The sequence below is a fragment of the Panicum hallii genome, chromosome 1 (genome assembly GCF_002211085.1).
Source record: "Panicum hallii strain FIL2 chromosome 1, PHallii_v3.1, whole genome shotgun sequence".
Taxonomy (NCBI): domain Eukaryota; kingdom Viridiplantae; phylum Streptophyta; class Magnoliopsida; order Poales; family Poaceae; genus Panicum; species Panicum hallii.
Genome location: NC_038042.1, coordinates 1,522,550 through 1,535,204, shown reverse-complemented (window position 1 = coordinate 1,535,204; position 12,655 = coordinate 1,522,550).

The following is a 12,655-nucleotide window of genomic DNA, read 5'->3' as shown; positions in this document are numbered from 1 at the left end:
GCATAGTGAATAGCTCAATAATGCTAAAAGGATGAAACAATTTTAGTACCATCTACGCATATCCTATTTGTTTGGTCGAATAACTAAGAATCTGGGGTTCTACAGGGATCCTACAATAGTAGTTTCCTTTGGTGTAGCAAACTGTTTGGTCAGGGCTAGAATATTTTTTAAATGTCGGTTTCATGCTTACGAATGCCGGCGTATTTTTTTTTAAAAAAGAAAAGAGTGTTGTCTAGATCTCTCTACCGCTATCTTTCTCTCCGTAATTTTTGTAAATACCTGCTAGCTAGTTTACTACTGTACCCCACTGTGTATAAATCCGTATGCCATCATATACTCTAACATATGTATCATAATCACCGTTAATTCCTTTGCGTGCTAATCAGTTATTTACACGTCGACTTCCAGACCAGAAACCACCATGCGTGCATGGGCATGTAGCTATCTGGAGATCGAATATGCTGTTTATCACATCACTGTTTGTTAGTTATTGCTTTCCCCTTTCTTCTTTTTTGTCGTATACGCATGTTCTTCTACTTTTTTAATTTACTGCTTTTACGCTGGCTCGTCTTTGGAATTGCCAATTGGAACTGCATAAGGTACCTAGAGAGAGACTCTCATCTACCTTTTTCTTAGAAAAGGCACACGCTCATTTCATTCTCCGCACAGGAAATGTTCAGGAACTTGCGTGCTTTGCAGATGCAGATGCTCCTAGCTAGCCGACTTGCTCGCTCGCGCGGAAGTTTTCCACGGGTTTCTCATCAGCTCGCAGAAAGTTGAAAGATGGAGTGTCGTTCGTGGGCGTCCTCATCCGTGCTGCCTGCCTCTCTGGCTAGTCTACTTACTACTCTTCAGTTATTTCGATGCTGCCACGCCAGCTTCAGTTTCTCCTCTTTTTCCACAAGCTCCTTGACTTGCTATTAAGCCCTAACGAGCAGCAGCTAGCTGCAGCCATAGGTACCCTCGAACGAAAGTTACACGCATAGTCGCAGCATATATACATATATCTACCAATGGTCTCGATGCATGCAGCTAGCAGTCGATTCGTCAGCAATTAATAATAGTATTGATACATTAGTTCAGAGACTTTTCCTGGCCTAGCTACTAGCTGCTGGGAACTTCATCTCTAGTCTATCGATCGCGATGTGTATGTGGACGAGGTGACGATGAGTTGACCATGCGCAAGGAAACTCCTCGCCTGCTCCGGCAGTGAGGAACAAGCTGGAGGGCGTCCATCGATGGGAGGACGGGCGCTGCAAAAGTATTGGACTGGGCCGCAGAAACAGCATTTCCACTGGGCCAAAGGCCCATCCGCATATAGGGGCCCAGCTTCAACCACGTCCCCTATTTTTAAACAGACCGAGTCGGAAACTATACCTGCAGAGTCATCAGTCATACACAGCCAGGGCCCAGCCATGAGATCGATGCACCAGTCCAAGCCCACGGGCTGCGCAGGGCTCCAAGTGTCGTCAGAGTAGGGCTGGTGTCCATCGACTTGGTTTCTGTCAGGTAAAACTTGTCAAGCCTTCCGTCTGCAATGTAATGTTGGTCTGTCTCAGTGTCTGTCACCGAGAGGGTGCTTGTGCTTCTGGACGAGCGTTGCATTCCTACTCTGACGCTCAACTACTGTAAACCTTTCTTTCTTTGGTCCTCAAGCTACTCCTAATTTTTGTGCTGCAGCTAGCACCTGGCGGCAGTTGCAGGTTGCAACTTCTTGGACGGCTTTGGAAACATGAGTGAGCTCCAATACACTAAACGCGTGTAATGTACTCCAAAGTTTTTTCTATATGTGAAAGCAGATCAGGTAAAAAAAATCGGTGTCATTTTCTTCGTTCTGAACCTGGCACGACTTGACCATCAGGCTGGATTTTTTGTCTGACCTGACACGTGGTTAGATCATGTTGAGTGAAATCCGATTTTAAGTACAATTTTCAGGTCGTGTCAGGTTGTGTTGGTTTTTTCAGTTTTGGGGTCAAAAAGTTTAGCCCGTACCCAACTCGATTTTTATTGTGGGTCACGAATTTTATCCCGAGTCCAGAACATATATTGATCGGGTCGGGTTGACTCGGTTTTTTTTAAGGTCAGGTTCATCGGGACAGGCGGGCAGGCGGGCCATGATTATATATGACTAGCTATGATCATTCCGTTAGATCGATTAAGTAAAAAAGTATTGTTTTTTCTTCGATCCTAGGTCGATCTAAGTAAAAAAGTATTGTTTTTTCTTCGATCCTAGGTGGCTGACCGCCGGATCGGATTTTTCGGACCGAGTCCAAGTAAAAAATGATTTTTTTATTTACAGTTTTTGAATTATGCTGTTTCTTTTTCAAAATTTAGGTAAAAGAGATCCGCCTATACATTGTTCTATTTCGGTCCAAACCCGCCCAACCCGCCCAACATATTGATTGGGTCGATTTGTTAGAAGGTTTGAATGATTGAATCGGATAACCTTTGATCAGATCTAAATAGCATCCTCCTAGAGCACGATCTTTCTATTAACCATCCTCACACTCTCATCTAATATCAATTTACAACCCACCAAACCGAACAAAACTCGTCTCTGTAAAATTAATTTTTTTTAAAAAAAAGAAAAGTAAACCGACTTCGGATCGGTGCTTTGGGCCCACACTGATCCCAACAAAACCTGCCCTCCCCTTCCAAGTTCCAACTCTGCCAGCCATTTTCCTTGGAAAGAAAAAGAGAAATCCACGTCTGCTTTTTTCCCCTTCTCGAAGCGTAACCGCCCGGCCGCCATGGCGGTGACTGATCGGAGCGCCGCCGTCGCGGGTGGCGACGAAGGATTGGAGAGCCGCTGCTGCAGGGGAGAGCGCCGGTCGGCCTCCCCACGGGTCTCGCCGCCGAGTAAGAGGAGAAAGGTGATCTCGAGCTCCTCGCCTCCTCGTCCTCCTACCCTCCAGCCAGCAGCGAGAGGATCCTGCATCGCATGGGGATCATGTGGGTATGTTGAATAATGCAGGTCGGGTCGGAGGGTGAGGCGCCCGAGCCGAAGGTGAACCTGGCGGGGGAGAGTTCGTCGCGGCCCGGGGACGCGAAGGTGATGGTGAAGTCGCTGCTGCACGAGAGGCAGCAGGTACGTGCTTGGGGACATGTCTCGGTGGTTCTTTAGGGTTCTCTAGGGTGTTTGCTCCATTTCAGTGCTTGCTGCGTTGATTCTCGGGAGTATCCGTGCAGTTTCTTGAATATCTTGGGGGCAGGGGAATCCGTCTGTATCTGTTATTTCCCTGTGGTTCTTGCGTGTTAGGATTTGGTAGTGGTACTGGGGAATACTGTGCAAGTGCTGTAGATTAATTTTTTTTTTGATGCTTGCAGTTTAGTAATGAAATTCGGGGCTTGGTGGAAAAAGTTTGAATCTATTCGTTGACAGTTTCCTTCTGTGCATATGTCTGCTTACTGTCACTTTAGTCAGTCTGTGTGATCATAGTGATTCTTAGATCCTGGTCACCTGAGTTCTTGAAAATAATCAATCAATCTGATTCATGATAAGTTGCCGACCACAGAAAGTCCAATTGTTAGCAGCTCAGGATTTGTCTGTCTGTTTCTCGTGTAATAATGCAGGTCGGGTCGGAGGGTGAGGCGCCCGAGCCGAAGGTGAACCCGGCGGGGGAGAGTTCGTCGCGGCCCGGGGACGCGAAGGTAATGGCGAAGTCGCTGCTGCACGAGAGGCAGCAGGTACGTGCTTGGGGACATGTCTCGGTGGTTCTTTAGGGTTCTCTAGGGTGTTTGCTCCATTTCAGTGCTTGCTGCGTTGATTCTCGGGAGTATCCGTACAGTTTCTTGAATATCTTGGGGGCAGGGGAATCCGTCTGTATCTGTTATTTCCCTGTGGTTCTAGCGTGTAGGATTTGGTAGTGGTACTGGGGAATACTATGCAAGTACTGTAGATTAATTTTTGTTTTTGATGCTTGCGGTTTAGTAATGAAATTCGGGGCTTGGTGGAAAAAGTTTGAATCTATTCGTTGACGGTTTCCTTCTGTGCATATGTCTGCTTACTGTCACTTTAGTCAATCTGTGTGATCATAGTGATTCTTAGATCCTGGTCACCTGAGTTCTTGAAAATAATCAATCAGTCTGATTCATGATAAGTTGCCGACCACAGAAAGTCCAATTGTTAGCAGCTCAGGATTTGTCTGTATGTTTCTCGTGTAATAATGCAGGTCGGGTCGGAGGGTGAGGCGCCCGAGCCGAAGGTGAACCCGGCGGGGGAGAGTTCGTCGCGGCCCGGGGACGCGAAGGTGATGGCGAAGTCGCTGCTGCACGAGAGGCAGCAGGTACGTGCTTGGGGACATGTCTCGGTGGTTCTTTAGGGTTTTCTAGGGTGTTTGCTCCATTTCAGTGCTTGCTGCGTTGATTCTCGGGAGTATCCGTGCAGTTTCTTGAATATCTTGGGGGCAGGGGAATCCGTCTGTATCTGTTATTTCCCTGTGGTTCTTGCGTGTTAGGATTTGGTAGTGGTACTGGGGAATACTGTGCAAGTGCTGTAGATTAATTTTTGTTTTTGATGCTTGCGGTTTAGTAATGAAATTCGGGGCTTGGTGGAAAAAGTTTGAATCTATTCGTTGACGGTTTCCTTCTGTGCATATGTCTGCTTACTGTCACTTTAGTCAGTCTGTGTGATCATTGTGATTCTTAGATCCTGGTCATGTGAGTTCTTGAAAATAATCAATCAATCTGATTCATGATAAGTTGCCGACCACAGAAAGTCCAATTGTTAGCAGCTCAGGATTTGTCTGTCTGTTTCTCGTGTAATAATGCAGGTCGGGTCGGAGGGTGAGGCGCCCGAGCCGAAGGTGAACCCGGCGGGGGAGAGTTCGTCGCGGCCCGGGGACGCGAAGGTGATGGCGAAGTCGCTGCTGCACGAGAGGCAGCAGGTACTTGCTTGGGGACATGTCTCGGTGGTTCTTTAGGGTTCTCTAGGGTGCTTGCTCCATTTCAGTGCTTGCTGCGTTGATTCTCGGGAGTATCCGTGCAGTTTCTTGAATATCTTGGGGGCAGGGGAATCCGTCTGTATCTGTTATTTCCCTGTGGTTCTTGCGTGTTAGGATTTGGTAGTGGTACTGGGGAATACTGTGCAAGTGCTGTAGATTAATTTTTGTTTTTGATGCTTGCGGTTTAGTAATGAAATTCGGGGCTTGGTGGAAAAAGTTTGAATCTATTCGTTGACGGTTTCCTTCTGTGCATATGTCTGCTTACTGTCACTTTAGTCAGTCTGTGTGATCATTGTGATTCTTAGATCCTGGTCACCTGAGTTCTTGAAAATAATCAATCAATCTGATTCATGATAAGTTGCCGACCACAGAAAGTCCAATTGTTAGCAGCTCAGGATTTGTCTGTCTGTTTCTCGTGTAATAATGCAGGTCGGGTCGGAGGGTGAGGCGCCCGAGCCGAAGGCGAACCCGGCGGGGGAGAGTTCGTCGCGGCCCGGGGACGCGAAGGTGATGGCGAAGTCGCTGCTGCACGAGAGGCAGCAGGTACGTGCTTGGGGACATGTCTCGGTGGTTCTTTAGGGTTCTCTAGGGTGCTTGCTCCATTTCAGTGCTTGCTGCGTTGATTCTCGGGAGTATCCGTGCAGTTTCTTGAATATCTTGGGGGCAGGGGAATCCGTCTGTATCTGTTATTTCCCTGTGGTTCTTGCGTGTTAGGATTTGGTAGTGGTACTGGGGAATACTGTGCAAGTGCTGTAGATTAATTTTTGTTTTTGATGCTTGCGGTTTAGTAATGAAATTCGGGGCTTGGTGGAAAAAGTTTGAATCTATTCGTTGACGGTTTCCTTCTGTGCATATGTCTGCTTACTGTCACTTTAGTCAGTCTGTGTGATCATTGTGATTCTTAGATCCTGGTCACCTGAGTTCTTGAAAATAATCAATCAATCTGATTCATGATAAGTTGCCGACCACAGAAAGTCCAATTGTTAGCAGCTCAGGATTTGTCTGTCTGTTTCTCGTGTAATAATGCAGGTCGGGTCGGAGGGTGAGGCGCCCGAGCCGAAGGCGAACCCGGCGGGGGAGAGTTCGTCGCGGCCCGGGGACGCGAAGGTGATGGCGAAGTCGCTGCTGCACGAGAGGCAGCAGGTACGTGCTTGGGGACATGTCTCGGTGGTTCTTTAGGGTTCTCTAGGGTGCTTGCTCCATTTCAGTGCTTGCTGCGTTGATTCTCGGGAGTATCCGTGCAGTTTCTTGAATATCTTGGGGGCAGGGGAATCCGTCTGTATCTGTTATTTCTCTGTGGTTCTTGCGTGTTAGGATTTGGTAGTGGTACTGGGGAATACTGTGCAAGTGCTGTAGATTAATTTTTGTTTTTGATGCTTGCGGTTTAGTAATGAAATTCGGGGCTTGGTGGAAAAAGTTTGAATCTATTCGTTGACGGTTTCCTTCTGTGCATATGTCTGCTTACTGTCACTTTAGTCAGTCTGTGTGATCATTGTGATTCTTAGATCCTGGTCACGTGAGTTCTTGAAAATAATCAATCAATCTGATTCATGATAAGTTGCCGACCACAGAAAGTCCAATTGTTAGCAGCTCAGGATTTGTCTGTCTGTTTCTCGTGTAATAATGCAGGTCGGGTCGGAGGGTGAGGCGCCCGAGCCGAAGGTGAACCCGGCTTGGGAGAGTTCGTCGCGGCCTGGGGACGCGAAGGTGATGGCGAAGTCGCTGCTGCACGAGAGGCAGCAGGTACGTGCTTGGGGACATGTCTCGGTGGTTCTTTAGGGTTCTCTAGGGTGTTTGCCCCATTTCAGTGCTTGCTGCGTTGATTCTCGGGAGTATCCGTGCAGTTTCTTGAATATCTTAGGGGCAGGGGAATCCGTCTGTATCTGTTATTTCCCTGTGGTTCTTGCGTGTTAGGATTTGGTAGTGGTACTGGGGAATACTGTGCAAGTGCTGTAGATTAATTTTTGTTTTTGATGCTTGCGGTTTAGTAATGAAATTCGGGGCTTGGTGGTAAATGTTTGAATCTATTCGTTGACGGTTTCCTTCTGTGCATATGTCTGCTTGCTGTCTAAAGACTTTAGACAGTCTGTGTGATCATAGTGATTCTTAGATCCTGGTCACCTGAGTTCTTGAAAATAATCAATCAATCTGATTCATGATAAGTTGCCGACCACAGAAAGTCCAATTGTTAGCAGCTCAGGATTTGTCTGTCTGTTTCTCGTGTAATAATGCAGGTCGGGTCGGAGGGTGAGGCGCCCGAGCCGAAGGTGAACCCGGCGGGGGAGAGTTCGTCGCGGCCCGGGGACGCGAAGGTGATGGCGAAGTCGCTGCTGCACGAGAGGCAGCAGGTACGTGCTTGGGGACATGTCTCGGTGGTTCTTTAGGGTTCTCTAGGGTGTTTGCTCCATTTCAATGCTTGCTGCGTTGATTCTCGGGAGTATCCGTGCAGTTTCTTGAATATCTTGGGGGCAGGGGAATCCGTCTGTATCTGTTATTTCCCTGTGGTTCTTGCGTGTTAGGATTTGGTAGTGGTACTGGGGAATACTGTGCAAGTGCTGTAGATTAACTTTTGTTTTTGATGCTTGCGGTTTAGTAATGAAATTCGGGGCTTGGTGGTAAATGTTTGAATCTATTTGTTGACGGTTTCCTTCTGTGCATATGTCTGCTTGCTGTCTAAAGACTTTAGACAGTCTGTGTGATCATAGTGATTCTTAGATCCTGGTCACCTGAGTTCTTGAAAATAATCAATCAATCTGATTCATGATAAGTTGCCGACCACAGAAAGTCCAATTGTTAGCAGCTCAGGATTTGTCTGTCTGTTTCTCGTGTAATAATGCAGGTCGGGTCCGAGGGTGAGGCGCCCGAGCCGAAGGTGAACCCGGCGGGGGAGAGTTCGTCGCGGCCCGGGGACGCGAAGGTGATGGCGAAGTCGCTGCTGCACGAGAGGCAGCAGGTACGTGCTTGGGAACATGTCTCGGTGGATCTTTCGGGATCTCTAGGGTGTTTGCTCCATTTCAGTGCTTGCTGCGTTGATTCTCGGGAGTATCCGTGCAGTTTCTTGAATATCTTGGGGGCAGGGGAATCCGTCTGTATCTGTTATTTCCCTGTGGTTCTTGCGTGTTAGGATTTGGTAGTGGTACTGGGGAATACTGTGCAAGTGCTGTAGATTAATTTTTGTTTTTGATGCTTGCGGTTTAGTAATGAAATTCGGGGCTTGGTGGAAAAAGTTTGAATCTATTCGTTGACGGTTTCCTTCTGTGCATATGTCTGCTTACTGTCACTTTAGTCAGTCTGTGTGATCATAGTGATTCTTAGATCCTGGTCACCTGAGTTCTTGAAAATAATCAATCAATCTGATTCATGATAAGTTGCCGACCACAGAAAGTCCAATTGTTAGCAGCTCAGGATTTGTCTGTCTGTTTCTCGTGTAATAATGCAGGTCGGGTCCGAGGGTGAGGCGCCCGAGCCGAAGGTGAACCCGGCGGGGGAGAGTTCGTCGCGGCCCGGGGACGCGAAGGTGATGGCGAAGTCGCTGCTGCACGAGAGGCAGCAGGTACGTGCTTGGGGACATGTCTCGGTGGTTCTTTAGGGTTCTCTAGGGTGTTTGCTCCATTTCAGTGCTTGCTGCGTTGATTCTCGGGAGTATCCGTGCAGTTTCTTGAATATCTTGGGGGCAGGGGAATCCGTCTGTATCTGTTATTTCCCTGTGGTTCTTGCGTGTTAGGATTTGGTAGTGGTACTGGGGAATACTGTGCAAGTGCTGTAGATTAATTTTTGTTTTTGATGCTTGCGGTTTTGTAATGAAATTCGGGGCTTGGTGGAAAAAGTTTGAATCTATTCGTTGACAGTTTCCTTCTGTGCATATGTTGGTTACTGTCACTTTAGTCAGTCTGTGTGATCATAGTGATTCTTAGATCCTGGTCACCTGAGTTCTTGAAAATAATCAATCTGATTCATGATAAGTTGCCGACCACAGAAAGTCCAATTGTTAGCAGCTCAGGATTTGTCTGTCTGTTTCTCGTGTAATAATAACATTGGGCAAAAATTTCTTCATGGCAATTGTGGGCATCTGAAGTGTGAATGAAACTGTATAAGTTGGTAATCATGGTTGAAAATTCTTGAGGTACCCTTTTTTGTGGTTAGTGAGCCAATATCTGTAACTTAAAAGTTTTTCACCCTTTGGGTTTGTTCCTTACTGCCATGCTTTCCATTGTTCTGTTAAAGATGTTAACATTGTTCTGTTAAAGATGTTAACATAGTGCTCTGATCTGCTACCATTTGGTCAGCCAATATGTGCTCCTTAAAAGTTTCTCACCCTTTGGGTAACTTTTATGACTGTTTTGACATGCTTCCCATCATTCTGTTAAAATGTTAACATATAGTGCTCTGATCCTGGAGGACTGCTTCTGCACTTTTTTTTGTAAAGTTTCATAGCATGCAACAACAATTAAGGCTTAGTACGATAGTCACTTTATGTTCGATACAATTCGTGACAAGTCTCCATTTCTTTCCTTGCAGGGATCGGTTGTGGAGCGGACGGCGGAGGTCATCCACAACGCCAAAGGCATGTTCCCGGCGGCCCCGGCGACGGTCCTCTACCGGAATCAATTTATCGACCTATGGATGTGTGGTCGAGCTCTGGAGAAGCCGTGGGACGAGAAGTGGCGCCAGATCCCTCTCGTGCTGCACGACTTGGACCTGGCAGAGGCCGTGCGGATCAATCTCCCGCAGGCGGAGGAGACGGAGGACCTGAGCGACAGGATCAGCAAGATACTCAAGAACCACCCGGGCCCCATCGACAGTATCCGCCTTGACCACACAGCCTGCCCCGGGGAGGGACGGCTTGGCGAGTGGGTCGATGTGCTGTCAGCAAAGGATGTGCAGGAGGTCGTGCTGCTGAACCGGACGCGGCCCACCGATGCTGAGTTCCCCTTGCACCGCCTCCGCAGCCGCAGCCTCAGGATCCTTGCGCTCAGCTTCTTCGCCCTTGATTGGTGCTGCTACGATGACAACGACGACCTGTCGTCCCTCCAGCAGCTGCACCTGGCAGGGTGCCGGTTCTCGGGGCGAGCCCTCTCGGCGCTGGTGTGCAAGCTGCCACGCCTGATCAGCCTCACCATTGGGGGCTGCGAGCTCACGGCCGGGTGCGGACCTCAAGGCCTGACCATCGACTCCAAGTCGCTGACGTGGCTGCACTTCTGGAACTGCAGCGCAAGCGCCCTCACGATCGCCGAGGCCCCGGCGTTGCTCGTGCTCGTCGCGGGGATTACCCCGGCACCGGCTGCAGGAAGGGCGGCGGCGGCGGCGGTTTTCATTGACCTGAGGTCGGCCCCTGCGCTGCAGGAGCTTCGCCAGCTGGACCTGCACTGTCATGCCCTGCGGATCCTTTCGCTGCCGTACATGGACTCCCTCGACGTTGGTATTCAAGTCTGCGTACCACGCCAGGCGCCCCTTCTGGCGGACGTACTGTGCAACCTGCCCCAGCTCCGGAAGCTCATCCTCCGGGTACCCTCTTTGATGCATTCCCTTTCTGATTGTATCCATTGATCGATCCATCTGAACCTTCTCTCTGACAAGATCTTTCTCTGTCCCATTGGTGTGCTTCCAGCGCGTGGACGACCTCTGCGCCCGGGGTGACGATGAAGCCAGAGCCTGGTCGCTCCCGTTCCTACCGCCCTGCATCACCCAGTCTCTGGAGCTCCTGACAATCAAATGCTACAGAGGAGGAGCTGGGGAGATTGCTTTCATCCGCCGAGTGCTCGCCACCGGCACCAGGCTCGCGCTGGTGACACTTAGCTCGCGCCGCACGGAGCCACTGGGGTCCGTGGCTGCCGCTTTCGCTGGATGCCCCATCGCCTCCCAGGAGTGTAAACTAGTAGTGCAGCATGAAAACTAATGCTAGATGACTGCCTCCTTGGCTTCTGCTACTTCTGCTGCCTGTATTGCTATTTTCTTGCTAATAGAAAACATCCATAAATTTCTCTGTCTGTGTGTGTGTTGCTGTGCTATTGCTCTTGTCGATGTTACATCGTGCTACTGCTGAAGCTCGGCTTCACCAGGAGACAACACCTGAGTACCTGACAGCATCATCATCTGAGTCTCGCAAAACTATTGCATGTGAAGAATCAAAATCATGGACATAGGCTATAGGATAATCATTTCTCTCTGGCTCTAAATAATTATAGCCTTCATCTCCAATGTAGTCAATGTGTGTCATGAACACTGCATATCAGATTGATGCAGTTAGTTTTAGTTGTCCATGTGTCTGTCGGTTTGGCTGCTGATATGTATATATATGTGGCCAACAGAGTGCCATCTGTCACTGTGTTTTGACCCTTCAGCTAGCTCAGCTGTACCCTTAACCCTCCAGGAACCATCAGGCTTGACACCAATCTCAGATCGTTGTATCATCTCCACGGCTTTTGATCTGGATCACCAAAATATTGTAACAAATTAGCAATGATGCACGCCTTAAAAATGCACATAGGGAAACGTACTTCATGCCACTCTGTATTCACCAAAGAAGTTATGCGATTGAAGTAAGGATCAATTGTTATGTTATCTAGACAGAGAGTATCTCTTCAAGAAAAATGGACACGTACGTCCACTGCAAGCAAGGAAACAAAGCTTGATTTAGATAAAGAAGGATGAGACAATGCTGAATTAGCATCCTCAAGAAGATGAGGTAAAGTTGCAGTCGAACGAACCTTCCGGGAATGTTGATTTGTTTCAACAAAAGCTTCTAAATCAAAACAACGCATATATGAGCAAAGGGCTTGAACCTAGCAACAATCTGGATCCTTGAAGCAGTCATCTGTCATGAGATAAAATAGATTTTATCAAGCAAGCAAGGCATGCTTTACAGAACAGGCCTCTTTGGCCGCAACCATGTTAACCATCACGACGTGTAGAGAGAGTCAACTTGTTGGCCGCAACCATGTTAAGCCATGGATGCAGGAAGAACTCCCATTCAGTGCCTGTGAAGCTCTGACGGACTGAAACGTTTCGGCCGTCGGCAGTGGGAGAAGAGAGCGGGGAAGATCTCCACAAGTGGTTGGGGCCGGGCCGATTCAGTGATCAAACCAAAACCTTTTTGTGTTGCATCTCCTAGCTGAACTTTAGTGGAGTGCCCGAACTCTGGAACTAGCTGCAATAAGACACAAAGGCAGCTATCTCCAATCTTCTTTTGAAACGAGAAAACTTTTGTGTTGCATGCAGTTCCCCCATGTATATGTTCCTGTATTATAAGCGTGTTCCGTAGTTGATGATAAACAGTAACTCTTTCAAAAAAAGATGATGAACAGTAGTTAACCGTAAATGATCTACGACCCTCAGGCAGCAAGAAGATATCCCAGCTACATATTACAAGTTCACTCATCCAAGGTGCTTCTCTGTCAAGAGGAATGGTGGAGATAAGAGCAGATGGCCATGCATACTGCTGAAATTGTATACAGCCGTGAGCACAAGCACCCAAATTCTTTTCCTCCGCCCAGGAGCAGGAGGCGATGAGAGAGAAAGACAGTTAGCAGGAGTCAACCGGGGTCCTAAATTTTGTGCTGCAGCTAGCACCTGGAGGCAGTTGCAACTTCTTGGACAGCTTTGGAAACCTGAGTGAGCTCCTTTCTCTTTTTTTTTTTAGGAAACAGGTGGGCTAATCCCCTACTGAATTATACATTAACTAAGAAATAAAAAGTTACAAGAGTACAAAAAAG